Raw genomic sequence first — 16,402 nt, forward strand, 5'->3', positions numbered from 1 at the left:
TCTGCCAGATCATTGCTCAATTGCATTAAAGTTTTCACAATTTGGGATCATTTTCAGCTTGATAACTATAAACCCATTAAAGTTCCCATATTGCATTAAGTGAAATTTCCATGTCTATTTTGATTATAAAGCAGGTCTAGGTTCTGGTTCTGTGTTGTAGGTTCTGTGAAAGTATCAGAGCACTCAGTCCAAAGAGAAATGCGCACTGTTTTCAGAAACTGTCTTCAAAACGAGCCGTCGGGACTTTCTTTAACTTTGTGATGTCACCACAAAACAGTCACCTGTCTCAGCCTTGCCCTACACCGGACCCACCCGGGCTGTATATTTTTATTTTATCACCCAGAAAACAACCAATCAGAAGAGAGCCTCAGAGCTTGGGCTCTTTTGATTGGCTCACCAACCTGTTGTTGCTGGAGTGCCAGACAGAAGCCTGAGAGAGGAGATGTAAACTACATTGAGATGGCTTTTGGTAAAACCACAAATACAGTATATTTTCTTATGGATCAATACTTCAAATAAAACACTGGAAAAGTGTCAAATATTGGACCTTTAAAACTGCTTACTTATAAAATGACGTGTAGGTCAAAGCTTCCTATTCTTGAATTCAATTTTGGATAAAGGTATGAAAAAGAAAATCCGAATGTTCTAATTCAAAATGTCAAACCTGAGAAATACACTTTGCCTAATTAAATTAATGGAAGAGTAATCACTCAAACTGACACACAGCTTTCTCTAAAGACAGACTTATAAAGTTTGAAATTTATCTTGGGTAATGTGGAGGGGTAAATCCCCCCCAAGAGCATATTTGAGCAGATGTGTCAGTCAACCCCTGATCTCCAACCTTAATTAGCCCTGAGAAAACTGCACTGAGAATCATTCAATCATGTACAACATGCAGAGGAATACAAATGGAGTGAGAGACGCCTGCATGCCCCTTCTGTTTCCTCTTCTCCCTCGGTGTGTTTTCTTCTCTCAGTCCTTTTTCTCTTTTAATTTGGCCCCTCTGTTTGTTTTTCTTCATTCTTTCATTAGTTGAAAAAACATAGCAGGCATTCCAGCTGTAATACCACTGAGATTCAGTATCAGTGTAGAGATTCGGACTTGTGTATGTGTGTGTGTGTGTGTGTGTGTGTGTGTGTGTATGTGTGTGTCAGTGGTGAACAGAGAGAGAGAACGATGGCAGGACACTAGAGACATTAAGCATTGCCTCATAATGATTCATCTTTGTGCTATGTGTGTATGTAGGCAGACATGTCAGCCACACTGGGGCATTATGGGAATACTGGAGATTCCCAATGAAGACATTCATACGGGCTCAGAGTTGCATGTGTTTATTAGTTTGTTTTCAGCTTGCTTATATTGTTTTCGAGGTTCATGTTAGATGTGGTGGTATTCAATACATTAACAGTATTTTTCAGTGTAATTTGTTTTTTTCCAACTGATATTGACAGATGTGCAGGTTAAGTCACTTTCATTTACTAAGCCCAAAAACTAAAATTTGCCTCAAAGGGAAAAAAACATAAATTTTTTTAAATTAGATTTATTAGGCTGATCACTAAATATTCGCATGACTTAAATCCAATGGTCCAATTCCTGAGCCATAAAACAACAACCAATATATAGAATTAAATCATAAAAGTTAATACATTACACATGGACATATTGTAAATTTAAGACCAAAAAGACCAGCCCTCCAATTTGAAGTCTTAAACTCTTGTTTTTTTTTTTTCTGAAAGCTCATTAGAAAGCCAAACCTCATTTTAGCCCATGTAGTGCTCCTTGTAGATAAATAGATAGATAGATAGATAGATAGATAGATAGATAGATAGATAGATAGATAGATAGATAGATAGATAGATAGATAGATAGATAGATGAGTAGGAGGCAGTGTCTAACACATTATTCCAAAGTGTCTTATTCAAAATGTACCAAGTGCAGGACTGTGGCATCAGAGACTGGGACATTGATAGTCCTGTCTGTGATTAGGTTTAGGTAACAAAAGCGCTTGGGTTAAGTTTAGGGAAAGATCATGGTTTAGGTTAAAATGTAAATAAACCTGTTGTGTCTGAAGTCACTGTTGACTTTTTCTGTTAAACCAGACCACAATCTTTCTTTAAAAGCTGTGAGTGTGTAAACATAACGATCAAAATGTTTAAGAAAACACATACATTGAACATTTTAACTGATATGTTCAGTATCAACATATTTGCGACTTGCCAAATATGGAAATTGACAACAGATTCTCATTATGTTAATAGAAAACATAATCACATTTTTCTTCAAAATACATTTCCTGTTGCAAATTAGTTGTATATAAACTTCATTTCTAGGAGACCGGGTTGCATCTTGTAGGTTTACCCCTGCAGTAATGCAGAATGTTTATCTGGGTATTCTTACATTCACTGACATTACAGCTGGAAGGATTTTCACAGTCGCACGAAAAAATGGAAAAACCGGTTCTGTGAAAGTGTGTTTGATGGTGTGTACAGGTGTATTTCTATCAATGTCAAAAAATGATAGTAGTCCTTGTTCATAATCTAGCTGCACTCTGATCCTTTTGGGTAATAAATGCCTTGATATGGCAGTTATGTGTGCATCAGTAACAAGCTCGAACAAAATATCACCGGGACCATACGCGTAAATGCCAAAGATCCTTGCGGAGGTTTGATGCTTGGTTCTAGTAGCTACACCAGCAGCCCAAAAACCATCCACCTCCACATTCCAACTGTGCTTCCCAGAGCTAAAGCTTCCATAGCCGAGAACAGCAAACGGGCCTTCTCTCTCTGGGTTGTTAGGAAGCAGCTGAGCCATCTTACTTTCTGACAAATGAGTCAAATTCTCTGATAGAATCAGTTGTGGGCCACTGGTATTTGGGTCCAGAGTTACAGGGGCTGAATGGAAAAATGAGAATAAATCTTTATGGGATTGTTTTTAAGGCATTTTTTTAAGTTGATGATTTGATTATTTACTAGTAATGAAACTAAAGATTATTATGCCAGGATATGGTGAGCCAGAAACAACAACATATTTCTTACTGTATTGGATTATACTCTTCATCTTCTTCCAGACTGTGAACAGCAGGTTCCCTACATGTCTGGCCTCATCAAACAGCGCTCCTGATGGAGTCTCTGGTATTGGCAGGTTGCACTGGGATCTGAAAGAATATTAGACAGCCAGAGATTACCAGTCAAATATTATGAAACACTCTGTATTTATAGCATTTTTTGTTTGGAGCAATACACTCATGGTACAGCAAACTGCATGCAGCATACTGTAAGCAAGGAATAAATCACATATAGTTACATTAGTTTTACTTGGGGTGAGGTGATATTTGGCATGGGGTTAGTGCTAGCACAAACTCTATGATAAATATTCAATATGTTGCTTGTTACAGCTGTCTAATATTGAGTTTTCAAAAGACAGCTCCTCACCTCTTCCTAGTGGTTTTGACATTCTATCAAAAAGAAAAAATATAACAAATTAATGCCTCTACTTTTTGTTGATGCTCAATATTATGATCAGAATTATCACAGATAATTACTGATTACCATCATGAATGAGAAGTCATCAGCTCTCATTTCTTCCTTTATGGTCTTGATTTTGTCTGTGAGCGAGGAGATCTCTGCATTCAGATTCACAGTCCTGATGTTGATTGCCTCGCTCTTGTGTGTCGCCTCCTTCCTCACTGCATCTATCCTGGCAGCCTCCTCTGCTCTCAGGAACTGGTACAGTTTCTGAAACTCCTATTTGATTGTCTTCTCCGTCCGCTGAGCCTGGAGCTGAGGAGAAACACCTTTGTGATGAAAGCAGGCGACACCATACGCTGCCAACTGCCTCTATGAACTCTATGTTTGTGACTTACCTTGATGTGGCTGGCCATTTTATCACAGTTGAGTTTTTGTGTTTTAAATGACCCCAGTTTGCTTTTTAAATGCATCAGCCCAACTTTGAGGTTGGTCTGCAAATAAAAGGTACAGTTACACAGCAGATCAGTAACACAACTCTTTTGTTTGCTATAAAGAATTATTTCTAAAATTTTGAAAACTACTAAACCCAAATCCTCTCTCAGTTGCTTTATTAAACGATTCTGCTCACCTTATGTTCTTCTGCTGCTTCATTGATGGGGACGCAGTTGTGTTTCTTATGTTTTTGTGCATCCCTACAAATCACACAGATGAGCTGCTGATCATCCTGACAGAAGAGTTTGAGTTTCTCACTGTGCAGCCTGCAAAGCCCCTGAGATCCTGACGTCTCTCTCTTGCTCCTCTGTAGTCTCATGCTGTCAGACAGGTTTCTTAGAGCCAGATTACGTGGGGGCTGAGCCATTGGAAATATTTCCTTGCACACTGGGCATGCTTGGAGTCTACTTTGCCTCCACCACTCCTGAAGACAGTGCTTACAGAAGCTGTGACCGCACAACAAGACGACGGGATCCTTAAATATATCACAGCACACAGGGCAGGTGAAATCCGCTTCAGACTGTGATATGTTAGCAGCCATTCTGTCGTTTTCTCCTGTGGTTCTCTGTGTTTCTTCCTGTCGGTTTTCTCGTGTGGACTCTCCCTCGGCCAACTCTAGTTTCGTTTTCACAGAATCACTCGTATTAGTCCAGTCAGCGCTCAGGTTCAGTACTTTTAGCTACAGATAGTATCAATAAACACCCATGAATTCTCAGTATATATAATCATATACTGTATATACGCATACATTCGCACACCAGTTGTCTTTCTTAATTACTTTATGAGGTTCATTAACGAGAGCAGCACCAGGCGCTGACTTCTACACACTTCTTCCTGCTTCCTGTTTAAAGCGGGAGGCGGGTTTGAGTTTGTTTCTCTGCAGTTCCGTCCTGCCTTGTGAAATAGTTTGACACTCATCGTCCGGGTTATCTGAAGACTGAGCAGAGAAGCAGAGTGGAAACAGCTCATAATGATCGAAAAGCTTGGGAAATAATGAAATAACTGGCTTATAATGATTAAGTTGGCCGCTTACAGTGTTCGTTTTGGGTCTCTTCATACATGACAACAGCTCTACCAAGAGAAATTCAGGACTTCTGTGAGTGCGCGCGCGCGCACTCGCGTGGCTCAGTGAGTTATTTCGCTCCTGCTCTGCTCGGGTTTTGGGACTTTTGCAGCGTGTGATTATCTCACAGCAGCAGGTACTGTGTGTTGTGTTATGTGAGTGGAGCGTGTAATGCTTTCACCCTGACCGTTCAGACAAGGCCTGGAGCAGGAGGGTGGCAGTTTATGTTACTCTATCTTTAAATCAGTAACTAGCGAAGCTGTTACATTATATTCATGTTATAAATATAGAAATGTTAATTAGATGCAGTGGCGATCCTAGACTCTGAAGGGCCTCAGGCAAAGAGGGCCATTGAGGGACTGTGCATGATTAAACTAATCATTTATAAACACACACACACACACACACACACACACACACACAGAGAGAGAGAGAGAGAGAGATGTTGCAGTGTTTCCTGCAGGTTGAGAATGTACTTGAGGTGGTGGACGGCGCAGAGTGTGAATGATGTGCATACAGAGACTCATGCAGTTTAGAGGTGGAGAGTGTAACCCAGGTTATTTTCTGTATTTCTTGCAGATGTCCCCTAAACACCTCACATGCAGACCAGACGAGATCACATCAGTAGAAGCAATAACTACAGCACATGTCATCAGGGGCCCCACTTAAGGGGTGTTTGAGGCAGCGGTGGTGCCTTTGGTGGAGGTTTAAGGGATTTTATCCTTGTCATTGCAAAATGTGCCAATATGTGGGATCATCTGTGAAGTCCCAGGATCTCAATTCTTGGTAATTAACTCTTATAAGATCTCTCATTAATATCCAGTGGTGGGAGTGTAAGGCACATTTGCCAAAGCAGGCAGTAACATCATAAATCCTTCAGGGGCAGATGGGCACAGGCCATATACTATATACACCTAGGACCTAATATCAGAGCCAATTAAGTACATAACATATTTTTTGATAAAACATGCTGTTAGGACAAGTTATTTAGATTCTAACTTTTATTTAAGTCCCTATAATAGTCAATGTGTATGTTGAATAGTGTATTATGCCAAGGTTACACTTGTTGTAAAGTGTACAGTTATACGGTTGTAGTTTAACGTCATTGCCTTCAAGCAGTTTGATGCTTTTGTATAATGCTAATAAAACGTGGAGAAGTCCGCAGAGTTTGGATGTTAAACATTTTTTGACCATGTTAAATGTGACGGATTTAGCGCTACAAGAATGTAGGACATCAAGTCCATAATGGACCAGGCTGACATGCAAAATTGGATCACCTGCTGTGACACTGGTATGTGGAAATAACCCCTCGTTTAAGTTTTCCTGCCCGAGTGCGAGCACATTGGGTTTTCACAATAAAGTTGGATTCATTCAGTGAAACACAAGTCAAAACAAGATACTCTAGTAGCTTAGGATTTTGGTGCACAATGTCCACAACACCTAATATCAAATGTTTCAATATCATAAATCAAAACGAAGTCGCTGAATGAAATGAAATCACTATTAAAAACATATTTTTTAGGAGACAGGGTTACAGTGTTAGGTGCACACTCACATGTGCCCATTGTCTCTATGTTTCAGCTGCTTTCTCTTTGCAGTACTCTTACATGCTCTCTCTCTCTCCTTCTCTCCCCCTCTCCCTCATGCCCATGTGCACACATTTCACGTAAAGGACACACACAAGCTACATACATCAGATTCTCAGCAGTGAAAATCACAAGTGATTTGCCCTTTGACCGCCGCAGCAATAGCTACCAAAGGCTAACTGTTTTAACATGACATCACACACCACCATGTGGCCAGCTGATTTGGCTGGTCTTTCCCTTCTCTTTGTCTCTCCGCTCCCTCTTTTCCTTTTTCTCGGACAGACTTTAAAGGGAAAACGTAATGAATCTGTTCTGCGCCGTTAAAACTTTGCTTAAAAAACAATCGCTTAAAAAGATCCTGACAAAAGAAAATCCACTTGCCTCTTGTTGCTTAGTGTTTAGTAGTTTAGTGTTGCCTGTATAAATAGTTTGACCACTTCTAGACATGATATTTGCCTCAGGAGGGAGCAGCATTTTGTAGCTCTGCGTATTTGCATTTAGTAAATTTCTTCAAAGTTGTCCATATTCAAATGTGTGTGGTGTGAATTAGAGTTTAAACCTGTAGTTTCACCTACATGTTGCCGAACATCAGCCTCGGACATTGTTTGGTTCAGTATGGGCTGATATATCAGTGTGTAAAAAGCTAGTGATCAAACTTGCGGTCCACCTAGATTTCTCACTGAACAGTGTGAGCTAAATTACATAACTTCATGATAATGTCTCTCAGACAGCATATGTACTTTTCCCACTTACCTTTCCTAGGCTGGTGTAATTATTAGGCCTGGGGATAGTGGTGCGGGGGTGGATTCTTGCGAGACTGTTCCTATACTTAAATATTATGTCCATAACCATAAAACATTCAATCCACATAAAGCCAAGTGTTCTGGATCTGGCCACAGTAGCCTCCCCAGGGTGGTGCAGTAAAACCGCCCTGAGCCGCCATTAGGTGGAGGGAGCTGGAAGAAATACTGGACAGAGGCTGGGACCGAACCAGAGCAAGAGCACAGCTGATGGTAAACTAATTTTGTTGGCCTGATACCCCTCCCTCCCAACACACACGTGCAGTACGTGTTGCGTTCACACACACACACACAGCGTGCACATCTATGTGGAACACACATACTGTACTGTATCATGCTTCCACACAAGTGAGGAGTCTCTTAGGACCCTCAAAGTGGGACAAAATCACACACTCTCTCTCTCGCTCTTTCCATCTTTCCCCTCAACAGTTCTCACACACACTCGATCACCATCTCACCGAGTAAGACATATGCTCCATCATTTGCCTTGAGGGATAAAAGGCCGGGAAGGAATTCAGTGAGACGTTGTAGCACTTCTCTGCAGACTCTTGGAGAGAAGTGCTGTATTTATGCGTATTAACCACACAGCTTTCCTGTCTGTGAAACACAATGCAAGTCTAAATCTGGACTTGATATTCAAGGTTCACTTTTTTCAAATGAAGAGAAGAAGACATTAGTCATGTTCTTCAGATGATATGTAGCTCCAATTACGGCTAAAAGGAGTTACATGTTAATGCCAGCAATCATTTTGTAAGGATATATGTCGAACTTTTAAATGTTAAACGTCTTAATTAGACGTTGAAGCAGCTTTTCCTGCCACATGAAGGTTGGAAGCACCTGAGACTAAAACCAGCCCCAGAGCTATTTCATAAGCCTCTGAAGAATAAAGGGATAAAAGAAAATGGATTTCAATGGTTTTGAAAAAAGGAGGCCACATACAACAAAACCTTTGTAGATGCAGAAAATAGCCAAATTAATATTCAGTTTTAACTGTCTTTCACTGCGTTATGTGTCTCTTTTTGTCACTGGACGCTAATAAAGAGTCAGCGAAAAAAAAGACGTAAGTGTAAGCGGAGCAGCAGCTTCTCTGCAGGACATTACAGGAATTTACGATGTGTTAAATGTTTCCTTTGTTCCTCCCTGTGGCAGCTCGCTCCGGCAATTAGGGAAGGCAGCGGCCTGCAGTGAGCTCAGTAACCCCCCCCCCCCCTTCTCTCTCCATCACAGTGCCTGCATCATCTTTGTGTAGAGGTAGTTGATTGACTGATTGATTGATGCTCCCAGCAGGAAGTCGTTACGTACGCTGAGAAATTCAGCCCCATTTTAACGTGTTCGTAAAGAATAATCCTTGCACTTGCACCTTTTTCCTGCTGACAGAAATATGAAAGTGTGATTTGCCTCTCGCCACCATCTTAATTACCAGAGGGGATTAATTTAATATCGCTTTTGTTTTTCGGTCAATACTGTGGTAAAATCTGAAACCCAACTGTGGCACTCTGCCAAAGTCGAAAATGCCAGCAGAATTTTTTTTTTTTCTGTGTACTCGGCCCCCTGAAATAAACCCCATGCGCCATTCCATTTAGCAAACCAATTTGGGATGGAGGGTGGGGGCAGTAAAGGGAGAGGTATAGGTTAGCTGTAGTAATAATCATAAATCACTTCTGAAATGCTGCCATGTCACATGCCAGACTGCGCCACTAATGACCAGGCCCATCTTTCACCGGGTATTTTTATCTGTGTGCCCTGACACTCGACTTCTGGAAGCGTCCTCTCGTTTTACGTCGTCAGCACCTCGGCCCAGCCTGAGCACAAGTTCCTCACATATCTATAAATACCAGCCAGCTAAATGGCATTTTCTCTCACCCACCCCCAGCTTGGCAAGAACCAGGAGCTCTGTGACTTGGCAAAGGGACCCGCAGTCCTACACCACTAAACATCTTGGGGCTTAAACCCCTCCACCCCCACCCCAGCGTAACCCTTCGGAGAACAGCTGGCCAAAAAAATAGATCCATCTGCCACTGCCTTCAAATTCCAAAGTGGTTTCAGTTTAATTAAACAAGTTGAAATTGGTTTTTCACAAGACTGAGTGAAAAGCAATGAAAAACTCTTGTAGGATGAAGTCGTTCCACTACAGGTGTAGTTAAAGCATCAACCTACACACGAACTTGTTGACTCATGTAAATACACTCAGACACTCTCACACCAACCACGACAGCAACACACAAACACCTGTACATGCTTCCTTTGTGCAGAATGTTCTGCCAAGTTTTTTAAGCTTGCTGACATGTGGCACTAGAGACTGCAGGTCAGCGACAGCTTCCTGCTATTTCGGGCTCTGTCACAGCTTGAGGTTTTAATTTATTCTGCCAGAATGTGTCAATCACTGGGCAGCAGGGTTCAGGCCTGAGTCTGCTGTGGGAAGGAGAAGGAGACAGGCACAGCGGGTTAGGCCTTATTCTTGTTGAAGGGTTAAATGGGAGCGAAGAGAAACATATATTATGACAGCAGGTAACATCTGTTGTTAACCATTCGCACACTCAGAAAAATGATGCGAAATAGCAAAAAAAAATTGTACGTCAAATGTTTGAACAAGGTAGGACTTGGAGTGTATACCACATTACGCCTTGCAGCCCAACAGACCAACAGTAGGGTAAAGCGCCTGATATATACCCCAGATCAGACACACATTCAGACAGCAGGTGATTTTCTTTATAATACCTTTGTTTCCTGCATAGATAATGGACAGATGTGTTTACACATGTTCACACTGTCCATGTAAAATCAAGGACTAGCCGTTGAGTATATAAGCTGCACAACACATAGTTTCAGATTCCACCTGACAGGTGCAAACAGGTGCACGAAGTAAAACATTAAGTGCATAGCAAAATGGACGGGAGAAGCGTGAAGAAATGTGCATTCCAAATCAAGAGATAAATGAGGAAATGATACCAATAAAGACGTGTTCCTAAATATATCTGTGTTGGTGTGGAACATTGCATTGGTCAAATTAAATTGCGCTCCAAGATGGACTTCATATTACGGGAACTCACTCTTACCCCAGTAACTATATGGGACAATTTTAGATGAGCATCTGAGGCAGTTTTACCCGAGCGCATTGAAAAAGAGAATCCCAGTGCAGTGTTTACAGTTTACAGTCACTATTATTCTCTCTCTTGTAGCATCAGGCTACTGTTTGCCATGCCAGTGCCTGCCCACAGACCATGCCAAGGCGTCTGAATTTGACCCTCCCAACACAGTGCCAAGACACACACACATCAGTCATCATGTAATGTCACGCCTACTACGCATGGCATCATATGACTTTGCACCGCTTATCCTGTTCAATTCCATGTAATACGTGACTAAAAAGTTCAGTTGTAGGCGTCATCCTGCGAGGTGACACTCGCAGGATGACGCCTACAGCTGAGCAGGCCGGTGTCAGTCAACGGTCGCTGTTCATGAACGCCATGACAGCTGTTTGAGAATTGGACTTTCCGTGGTGATTGCTACACTGATGTATAATTGACGCAAAAAATCCAACCATTCATTTAGAAATAGTGAACATTTATTTCCAATTGAAGATAAAGTTTTAGTAGATAATTTCACTACTTACATGTGACCTAATGGCATTAAAAAGATATTAAGTGTTATTGTTGTTCATCTTAAAGATGATCTTTTCCAATTGACTTTCACCTTTATTTCCTCATGGATTCTTCTGTACCAAAAGGCAAGAACATGTTACTTCCAATGGGGTGGGAAGCCAGATGGGGATCACGCCCTTGTCGCTACACTGCCTCATCCTCCGCTAGAGTAACATCAGACTTAACCACTGTTCGCTTCCCGTTTCCACCCGACAGTCAATACCTTTTTCTTTTTTTTATTATAAAGCATGACCACAATCAATCCCGGACCTTAACCATATGTTTATTATTGTAACCATGACGACAGAGCTCTATTAACCTTAACAAAGTAGTTATTTAAACACAAACCACAATGTTTCCCTAACCTTAACAAAGTAATTATTTTAACCAAAGCGTAATCTTTCCCTAAACCTAACCAAGTTATTTCATAGTGTTGTCACATCATAAAATGGATTTATTTTTCAGCAGTGATTTGCAGTGGTTTGGACGGGCACAGACAAGTGATGTCAGCCTGATGTATAGGAGAGTGTCGTGTCAGAAAACTCTCCTGTGTGTCGCTCTATAGGGCATGAACAAAGTTGGACAAAATGTTGTTGTTTAATGTTGAGGAGATGCTCATGCAGCCAATTGTCTAGCTCCTTCTAATTGACAAGATAGTGGCAAGTGATAAACCCAAAGCTCAAGCCTTAAAAAAAAAAAAAAGGCCAGCCACTAATGTGAGGGTGACATCACTAATACTGCATCCATGATTTTCTGCAGCCTGCAGCTGGGATCAGCTCCAGCAACCAATGAAACAGACAAATGGAAAAGGAAAATGAAGGGATAGAAAGATGAAAGGATGAAAGGAGTGAGGGTCAACCCAGCAGTGAGGGAAGAAAATGAATATAACAACTTCGTTTTCTCTCTGCTCCCTACGTTTTTATTTTTGCTTTGCTCATATGTGAGTGACTTTCTCTTTCTCTCTGGGCCTGCCAACCAATGCCACAAAGAACATCTTTCTTTTTTCCTTTTTTTTTTTTCAGTGTTTGTGTACAATGGACGATGCCAGGGAAACATTAGCTCTTTTCATTCTCAATAATATTACCAAAAAGCCTTTTGAATCACATAAACAAATATTGCATTTGTGTGCATGAGAGCCGCAGAGAAAGCAGAGGAAAGAATGTAAGATGCAGCAGGATCTCTAAACCAACAATCACAGATCAGTCAGAGAGGCTGCTGACATCATCATCCCAAATAAATGACAGCATGGTAAAAGAGCGCTGGTCCGAGGCCAGCGGGATCCAACAGTCACAGAATCCATAAGCCATAACAAACATTCAATTTTTCAAATAAACTTAGCTCCGAGGCCAAATCTGTCATCTTTCTGAGGCCACAGAGGAGCAGCGCTGTCTGATTTGACCCTCACAAGATTTATTTGAGACATTCTGATTTATGTTTGTTGCTTTGTTTTGCATGTGTTCTGGCTTTTCTTGGCGTAATTGTTCTCCATTCCTCCGTACAGATGAACTTGCACTATGTTTTCCCTGCCTGTCCGGGTAACTTTGTGTTTTTGCTATCATGTCTGCTCTGATGTGTGCGTATTGTATTAGTGACTCTCTATGTGGCTCATTCATCAGTTGAACTCAGGAGCTGCCGAGGTCTGTATCCACCACAGTGCAGTTTTATACAAACCTGATTCTGATATTGTTCATGTTGTCAATCAGGAAAACCACCTTTGGACTGCAGGTGAAATATACAGTATTTTAGTTAATATGATGGAACCTAAACATATAACTTTGCCGTCTTCTGTCGCTTTTCTGGTTATGTACCAGTTTTGTCTGAAACTGATTTGATTTTGTTTTATTCTGTATTCCCTGTTTTATTTGCTTCTTTGATACTTTTTTAAAACACAAATTTTGTCCCATGACAGTGTTAGGCCAAACAAAAATTATTTGGATTAAAATAAAATTAATAGTCTAGAAACTATTCCTGGCACTTCTGAAAAGGCTTTCAGACAGCATTAAGGCAATTGTGTTGGGAAATGCAATTAATAGAAAATGCTAATATTTAGCTATTAAATAAATGTCTAAAAAGTAGCAACAAAAAAAGAAAATAGCCCCTGTATGAAAACATTTTTGTTTTTGCATTTTATTTATGTTTTTATTCATTTATTAATTATAGATAGATAGATAGATAGATAGATAGATAGATAGATAGATAGATAGATAGATAGATAGATAGATAGATAGATAGGTAGATCCAGGCTGGTCAGTGGGTGCATGTTGTTTTTGCTACGATGGGATAAATATAAATAAAACTGTGAGCACGTCATTTGGGCCAAACTATTAATAAGAATGTCATCTCGGTATCCCACCCCCCCACCCCCTACTCCTCTAACCCACCCAGCCACCCACCCTCTGAACCCCATTACTCCTTTGGACACTTGCCCAATAGTGTCGGCATGGCAGCTGAGCGCATGCGCAGCCGCGCGGTCCTCAATAATGAAGTTGGGTCTAATGCCTCTGAACAGCCTGGTGCTCGAACTTGGACGTGGACTGAAAATAATGGTGTTTCCCGCACAAGAGAGCGGTCCGGTCACCGAGACCGAGTCCCGGGACGCGCACTTGAGTTTGTAAATCTGTTTCATCGACTCCGAGTAACTCCTCGGGCGCGCGCGCGTGTGTGTGTGTCTGTCTGACTGTCTGTGTGTGTTTTTTTTGGGGGGGAGTCTTGCTGCTAAATGGCCAGCAGTGGCTGAAGTGTTTTGGTCCAGTCAGTGACAGCCTGCAGACAGCAGGGAGAGCTGTGCGGCGACCACACTGCATTTGATGATGAGAGCTTCCAAGAAGTGAAGGAAATCTGGGAGCTGATTTCTTGCTGGGAAAAAAATAATTTCAACACAGGTAGGCCCATAGTCACTCTTTATTCTTCTATTTTCACACAGTTACAGATCCAGGGTTTGTGGTGACAGCTGAGGTGGCTGAAGTGTGCAGATGATAACTGTTGCTGTCATAGGGTTGTTTTTGTTTTTTTTTTTGCTTTTGATTCAGTCTGATTAAATTGAATTTTTAGAAATAGTTATCAAAGCGTGTCCTGACGTGTAAAGCATGACTCAGCTGAAAATGACGTACCCTCTGACAAGGAATTTTAACTAATGACAACAACATGAATTTCTGTGGTTACATAGCCACTAATAAATAAAATGAGATAATATTGAAGTTAGTCACTTTGGGATTGAGTCCAAACTTCGGCAGGTTAAATTGATTTTATCCAACTATTGATGTTCCGGTAAAAAAAAACAAAAAACCTAATACATTTTTTTTTTTTTAAACCTACCTTTTACAGGTTGACATTAACAGCAAATTAATAGGAGTTGAACCTCATTCATGTAAAGCTGGTGTCACATGACGCTTTTCTTATTTAGAAAAAAAATGTAAATGACTTGATAAAAATAGAATTGGCTTTAATCTGATTATTATTTGCCACACGTGGATCTCTGACGCGCAGGTCAGTTTCTGCTGCACATCTTTATATCCGGATTTGATCAGGTGTAGCCTCCTCAGTGCTCAGCCTCCATCTCCACACGGTGTGTCCACGGCTTTTTCTCCCCATCTCTCCTCTCGTCCCACGTGGAGTTTGTGTTTATATTTGATATGTAGGAAATAGGAATCTTATACCACGGCTCTCAGGGCTTGAATGGCCCCTGGCTATTGGCCTGCCCCTAACAACATGACAAGTTACGCGCCGACTCAAAATCTGATAGGGCCTACTGCGCCGTAATCCATGCAGATTAGATTTCACATTAAGGACTCATACTTAACCAACGCGCATTAATGCACAAGAGGAGGGTGGAGATTTTGGGGAAAATGATAAAGCCCTGCAGAGGCCTATGGAGGCTGAAGATAAATTAATACCCTGGCCTTAAAAAGAAATAAAATAATAATAAATAAAAAATGAAGTAGCTAAATAGCAGTTTGGCCATTTAGAATAAAGCTCATACTGGAAACTGCACTTAATTTGAAATAGCCTGTTTTGCGTTATGATGTAAGGAAAATATTACTGGGGACTGGCGTTTACTGTCTTATAAAAATATATTAAAAATGTTTAAAAAGGACAATATCGGTTTATGAGGGGCAACTTTTTTGATCTATTAAATTCTATCCATTTATGTTACATTTATTTCACATTTTATATTTGTTTTTCTGTCTCATGTATTCATTTTATTTTGCTCTTGCAGGACAATAATATGAAAAACTGTCTTTTTAATAAATTTAGTATAAGACCCTGAAGCCGACATGGGTGCAAAACTAAGAGCATTTGACCAAATTAGAATGTATCATTGGATTGTAATGTAATAAAGAAAAAGCTTCATAGGCTCACATTCTCTTAATCGCCTTCTGGCTCTTTATGGTGTTGCAGAAATGTTTGTGGTGGGCCTGTACTTGGCCCACATAAGACTTTTTTTTTTTCTTTTTTTATAATTTTTAAAAATGACTCGCGCAACTATTCCCACTAATAAAAGCTATGTGTGCGTCCCGAGCTTTGCCGCTGAAAACAGTAAATGTGGCCCAATGAACAGAGTCACAGATATAAGAGAGAAGAAGAAGCGTGCCTTCATCCTTCATATTAACAATAAAAGACGTGTGGGAAGATAATCCCTTTAAATATATCATCAAAAAAAAAAAAAAAAAATCGACCTGTGCGTAAAACGCTTGCAAAGCCAACGAGGTTTGAGTCGAATTGAATTTGTGACTTTTCACTCCAACCTCTCTCCAGCCAGCAGCAGTCTGCGGTTAGTTCAACATTCTCCTCTCCTCGGCTTTTATAGCGTGAAATTACCGCAGTGTAGCTGTGCAGTCCACTCTCTGGTGCTCCCCCGCCGTCCCATATGTGTTTCTTATGTCGTTGTCAATAGCGATAGTGAGAAATATAATTCTCTCTTCTGGGAGCCTGAAGGAAATGGCAGGCGTTATTGATTCCCTGTGCAGTGTCAGGTAACTGCTGGGTGGTTGTAGGCAGTGTGGTGTGTAGTGGGATACAACACATAATAAGTGGGCAAACCAGTGGGTCATCAGAAATTCACAAAATGTAAGAATTTTTAAAAGCATCAAATTTGACTTGTGTATATATTTTTAAAGACCTACTCTAACCTGCTGTACTTTCATTCTTCCCATGAGGGTCACATATAGGCGACTATAAATTAAACACTGTAATGCCCCAGAAGTCAGAGAAACTCATGCTCTGCTCATAAAATGATGAGTAAACTTTACGTCCCTGCTAAAGAAGAATAAATCATGAAGGGGAGAGTGAAACGCAACCAGATAGAAGGCTGATTCTGCCCTCCACAAAGGTGAGAGAGGGGGAGGGGGAGAGG

General features: G+C 40.8%; 1 protein-coding gene, 1 long non-coding RNA gene and 1 pseudogene across 6 annotated transcripts in view; 2 read left to right on the forward strand and 1 right to left on the reverse strand.

Moving 5' to 3' along the window:
- Positions 1-1,315: 1,315 nt before the first annotated feature.
- On the reverse strand, positions 1,316-4,844 carry LOC111665206 (zinc-binding protein A33-like; annotated as a pseudogene). Its single transcript, XR_015438050.1, has 6 exons — positions 4,096-4,844; positions 3,863-3,958; positions 3,549-3,779; positions 3,432-3,454; positions 3,036-3,154; positions 1,316-2,891 (listed from the first exon to the last, which is right to left on the reverse strand). The product of XR_015438050.1 is annotated as a zinc-binding protein A33-like (transcript).
- A 17-nt stretch (positions 4,845-4,861) lies between these two features.
- Positions 4,862-6,182, forward strand: LOC147818346 (uncharacterized). The gene is made up of 2 exons (XR_015438051.1): positions 4,862-5,087; positions 5,602-6,182. It is a non-coding gene; the product is annotated as an uncharacterized LOC147818346 (long non-coding RNA).
- Positions 6,183-13,521: 7,339 nt separating this feature from the next.
- eya4 (EYA transcriptional coactivator and phosphatase 4) overlaps positions 13,522-16,402 on the forward strand; it is a 44,993-nt gene continuing 42,112 nt past the window's right edge. For all 4 annotated transcript variants that reach the window (XM_023420127.2, XM_023420129.2, XM_023420128.2 and 1 more), the window contains exon 1: positions 13,522-13,931. The gene's annotated coding sequence lies outside the window, so the exon portion shown is untranslated. The remainder of the gene's footprint in view (positions 13,932-16,402) is intronic.

This window comes from Seriola lalandi, unplaced genomic scaffold, assembly GCF_002814215.2.
Source record: "Seriola lalandi dorsalis isolate HSWRI2012SDOR001 ecotype SW California unplaced genomic scaffold, Sedor1 jcf7180002054619, whole genome shotgun sequence".
Lineage (NCBI taxonomy): Eukaryota > Metazoa > Chordata > Actinopteri > Carangiformes > Carangidae > Seriola > Seriola lalandi.